At 48.8% G+C, this 5,367-nt stretch overlaps 1 long non-coding RNA gene across 1 annotated transcript; it reads right to left on the bottom strand.

The window, feature by feature from the left end:
* Positions 1-3,722: 3,722 nt before the first annotated feature.
* On the bottom strand, positions 3,723-4,622 carry LOC118178689. Its single transcript, XR_004756261.1, has 2 exons — positions 4,377-4,622; positions 3,723-4,302 (listed from the first exon to the last, which is right to left on the bottom strand). It is a non-coding gene; the product is annotated as an uncharacterized LOC118178689 (long non-coding RNA).
* Positions 4,623-5,367: the final 745 nt, after the last annotated feature.

Genomic DNA, 5,367 nt, shown 5'->3' on the forward strand with positions numbered 1-5,367 from the left:
GGGGGGGGAGGGGTAGAGCCGGGGGCGCCGGGCTGGGCCGGGGGGGGCTCAGAGCCCGGGGGGCTGAGAGCCGGGGGTCCCCCCGCCCCGTGTCCCCCCCACGGCCCGGACGGTCCCGGCGGCTCCGCTCCGCCGTGGCTGCCGGGGGCGGCGGGGCCGGGGGTGTCCGCGGGGCCCCCGGCGGGGCGGCGGCAGCCGGGTGGGATGTGGGGGAGACGCTGCTGCGCCCCGTGCAGGAGCCCCGGGGAACGGGGCCGTGCGGTGCCGGCACCGAGCGGGGGCAGCTTTCCGGGGATTTCGTGCGCCGGTGTTGTAACAGGCTCCTGAAGCAGGCCTTAATTCTATTTAAAACTCACACGCACAGACACACACACACCAAACACACCAAAACAAACCAAAACAAACGCAGCCAACCAACCAACCAACAGATCCTCAAACACCTTGGCTCTCCGATTGACTAGCTGGGAAATACAACCTGGAAACTGAGAGCAGAGCCCCGATCCATCAGGTCCTCTGCCTCAGCTAATCCCTGGTAAGTCACTGTGAGTATTATTAAAGACAAAACAGTTTTCTGGATGTCAGGTCATGGGTGGTCCTCCCCCAAAACCATCCCCCACAGCAATATCTGTGTTACAGTCCCCGCAGGCCAGGGATGAGGTTAGGCAGAAGCTGTGCGTTAGAATGGTTAGAGTACAGGCACGAATAACTGCACATGCAAAGCTGTGTACAAAGTGAATCCTAAAACTTCCATGGGAAACTTTCAGTGGCTGTATGAATTTAAGCACATCAAAGGGCCCAGAATCCGTCTTTGCTAAACAGCTTCAGAACTTTACTCTTGAAAACACTTCCCATATCTCCACTTGCTCTTTTCCTCTTGCAGATGCACAGAAGAAAGTAAAACCAGAAATGTCGTTTGGCTTTAGCTGGTATAAAAGATTTTTCTGTGATTTCCAATGTCATTGCTTCATAAAGCTGCCTCTCTTCTCTCACCAAGGCATGCTCTGGCCTCCCTCTCTGCGAGCTCTGGCCCGGCTGTGATCCTGAATAGCTTTTCCCCCATGACTCGGCCCCCTTTTAACTTTCGATCTCTATTAAAAAGCTAATTTGGGAACTCTTTTTTAATGCTCCCAATTTTGTATTTTTAAATAGAGTCTGAAAGTCAAAGCAAGCTAGCTGCAAATAGTCTGATGTGAGAACATTCCTTCTCCTCTCTTTTTCCTTCTCTTTTTCTTTGCTTCTTTTGCTTGCATCTCCTCTCTCTCTGTGTCTCTCCCTCTCTCTCTGTCTCTTTCACTCTTTCTTTCTGCCTTTCCCTTTCTTGCTTTCTAGGAATATCTCTTTAGGTTCTAATGAACCAATTAAGTATTTTATTAAAACTTTTTGAACAACTTTTTATCATTCTATTACTGAAAAGTTGAACCTGCTAGCAATAAAACAAGCCACATATGCAGAGAAACCACTGGAATGAGCTATGCAGATTAAATATCAATTTTAAATATAGTTTGCATCTTCTTTTTGCTCTGCCATTTTCTTCTGTATTTATATCCTGTGCCTCTCCAGTGTGTTTTATTTATTGTGTTTGTTCTTTACGCTGGGTGCTATCCTGCATTAATTCTGCATCTAAATATCTCATTGACTTCATGGCCATGCTGTATAAGCATTCTGTAATGACAGTGGCAGTAATAAAGCTAGCTTGGCTGCTTGAAATTACAGCTTGCCGTAACGTTGTAGCTTTGTAGTCTCACTATATCCTATAGATTGTGCCAGCAGTTTCCTTGCTTTGGATCCAAGCTTGTGGAAATGCCTGCATAGATTAAAGAAAGATCATTAATAAGATTATGCTAAAGGGTCAGTCTTGGTAACCTTAAAATTATATATGTGCTCTGCTAGTTGAAAGAACCTGGAAAACACAGCTGCTCGGATCTGTCCGCTTCTCTCTTTCAGACCTCGGCTAACTCTCTTAAGCCCTGCCTTCCCAGTTCCCAGCTAGAGAAGGAATATAATAACATTTGCTGCCAAGAAGTGCTTTATCAGGCTGTGTAAGTATTTATAAAGTGCTATAAATTCCTGAAGGAAATCACTTTTATAGAAGTGTACCAGTGATTTAGTTTGTCTGTCTGTCTATCCATCACTCTGGCGCTTCTTCAGAACTTCATCCATCCAGCCACCTCCCCGCCTGTCCGCCCTCCAGGATTAATAGCGGGCTTCTCATCGCGGCACCTAAGTGCACAAAATAGGCAGTCAGAAATGAATAAACGAGGGAAGGCGCAAGGCGCTTCCTATCTCGTCCGATCAATCCAGTACAAAATATCTGTCATTTTCTTTAAGACGCCTTCGTGCTGCAGGCGTGGCAGGATAAGGAGCTCGAGGATGTCGCTCAGGAGTTGCTGCTGCCAAGGCAGTGCTGGGGGCTGGCCCCCTCCCTACAGCCTCCCCTGCAGCCCCCTGCAGCCTCCGCTGGCCCCTCTGGGCTCCCTCCTCGGACACATTGTCTCCCGTCTCATGCAGCAGATATAAATGTGCTCCATGTTTTCAGCTGTGCTGACTATCATTTACCAGTCATGGTGTGCCTGTACTCTGGGAAGAGCTGCTTTCCATGCTGTCATAGCTGAGACAGGCTATGAAGTGAAAGGGGCTATATATGTTAAAATAAATAAATTTTAAAACATCCATAAATTTGAAATTCCTGAGAGACCGTGGAGTTGCTTTAAGTTTGTACAGATTGAAAAAAGTGCTGTTTTCTACTTTAGAGGCAGAAATGTTCTTCATTATGGGTAATCTAAATTGTTTTTATCATCACACTTCCAGTTAAACTTTCATTTTGATATAGGAAAATCTGCCTTGTTTTTAGCCTAGGAAAGCCCTGAAGGAAAACGTGAGTAACTTTCAAGCACCTTTTGAAGAAAGTTCAGTGTTGGGAGTTGTTAAGGGCTGGGGGACTTGTATAGGATGACTGGAGCCTGTGTTAGCTGCGCTTTGGGGAGCACTGCAGAGTTTCCAGGGGTACTGTTTGCATCCTCGTGGGGTCCTTGGAGCCCCTGGGACATCTGTCAGTGGTGTCGCTGTGCTGGACAAACCCCGTCCTTGTCTCGGCCGCCGTTTGTCACTGCCCGCGGGTGCTGGGAACCTGTGGGGTTTGGTTCAAGGCCATCTCTGATTTACAGCACACTCAGTTTTTTTCCCCTCTGTGTTTGGAGATTTTCCAACCTGAAATAAAGCCTCATAGGCAGCTGCATTCTGCCACTTCTTTCCAAAAGGAAAGAGGAAAGAGCCGTGGATGCTGTCCAGCAGCGCTGCTATCTAGCCAGCAGCTGCAAAATTTTCTGCTCAGCAGACTTTAATGAATCAAGAAAAGATCACACATGGTAGTAGAGGGAACAGACCCTTGAAGGGCAGCAGTGATACTGGATCAGGTTCAGTTTATTGTGCAGCGTTCCCTTCCCCGCCTCGCGCGTACCACCTCACACCATTCCAGCCTCACTGCTCACAGTAAGGCAAAAATGCTGATCTGCAATGCTGCTCCCTGCAGCAGCTCATCAGGGACTGTGCTTAATTGGCCATATTCCACATTAGCAACATCCAAACACCTAAGTAACGAGAGTCTAGTGTTCACATTCCCAATTAGGGATGAGGCCAGCCGGGTGCTCGGGGGTGAACTGGCCAGCAACGCCGCGGTGAGCAGCGAGCGTGGGGCTGCCTGGAGCCAGCAGGTGCGGTAGCGGCAGCAAGTGGTGCTGCGGGAGCAGGGGGCAGAGAAATGAATTCGTGTGCCTGTGTATCAGCGGCTGCGTGTGAGACAATGCTGCATGTGATTTGCCTTTGTTTGTGCCTTCAGGAGAACAGAGCCAGAGCGGTTCAGCTGCACCACCCGCAACCTGCAGCATGTTTTGCCTCTGTCGGTTCTCGCGGTGGTGGTGGGAGCTGGTGCCGGTGCTCAGGCTGTGCCTCACACTTGTGCTGCGCAACTGAGTGGCACGTTCACTGCTGACAAGGGTGCGAGGGAAATTAGGACAGTGGGCTCAAAGTGAGGAGCTCTGTGCAAGCAGATGGATTTCTTGCTGCTCTGCTGCATGCTCTCGGCTGCTGCTCGGTGTCCTGCAGCCCAGGCAGGTCTCTGCACCTCGTGCCGTGCCTGGTGCTCTGCAGCAAGTTCCTTCCACTTCCAGCCAGCTGGGAATTTTTGCAATTATGAGTCAACCAAGGCTAAAAAGCTCTGAACTGAGCAAAGCACAAGCCAACTGCATGCCTTTGATCTCACACGTTGGTTTAAACAGTCACCATCAAAGCGATCGTCGTTATCCCCTGAAAGTTGAGGGACCAATTAAAGAAAAGAAAAAGAAAATAAAAATAAAACAACAACAACAACAAAAAACAACCTGAAATAAATGATTAATCTAAAACGATCAGGTTTTTCATGGTTTCCAGAGCTACAGTGATGCTGAGGCTTTCGCTACTAGAGTCAACAATACAATAAAATGCAATTGCAATTCTTTGGTGGCTCATAACCAGTAAATCAGATCTGTGGAACTATACATTTACTGCAAATTTAAGGAGTTATTCTTTCATTTTTAAGAGTGCATTTTAAATCAAGTCAACAGCCATAAAGCAATATACAGCCTGCCTCACTATTGTCTAGGGAATGAATCCTGCACTATCATGATTCCTTTTTATTATTATTAGGTATGGGGGCAGGCAGGAGAAATCTGGCAGGGAGGCCATCGTGGCTCAGCTGACCGCTGCCCAGAGCCTGCAGCTGCATTGAAGGACGCGAGGTCTGCTCCACCCAAGGCCTGCACTTTGGTCATTCATTTTTGTGCAAGTGGGGATTGAAAGCTGCTGCTCTCAATTGTTAGGATTTGGCACAGGTGCATAACAGAGCATGGCAGGGATGGCCATCAAAAGCCAAGAGCCTTGCATTATCTTTTTTTTAGTCCCACCTGCCTTCTGTGAGCTATTTACCAGGTGAGATCATCGTGTTGCAGCATCAGCTGGCATGGCCTGGGCTGGGAGGGAGATGATAAAAGGCCCAGACTGGCAGCTTTGCCCTACAGGTTCTGTGGTTGCTGTTTCTGTGCTTGTGGCCAGGCAGGGCTGTTCCTTACAGGTGTGATTTTGCTGCTCCCCTCTCAGCCTGGCTGCTCCAATGCTGGGCCTGTGTCTGCCTCATGCTGTGCTGTACCCACCCGCCTCCATCCCTGCTCTGCATGCATCGCCGGCTGTGCTGCCCTGTAGGAGGTTGGTTCCAAACCTCAGCTTGGTGCGAGAGTTTACTTCTGCTGTGCTGCTTGGAGAACTACAGGTTACTTTTGAATTAGGGACAATAAACGTTAAGTATATCAGGGTAGAAGAAAGCACGCGTGCTGCCTG

The sequence above is a fragment of the Oxyura jamaicensis genome, chromosome 26, assembly GCF_011077185.1.
Source record: "Oxyura jamaicensis isolate SHBP4307 breed ruddy duck chromosome 26, BPBGC_Ojam_1.0, whole genome shotgun sequence".
Lineage (NCBI taxonomy): Eukaryota > Metazoa > Chordata > Aves > Anseriformes > Anatidae > Oxyura > Oxyura jamaicensis.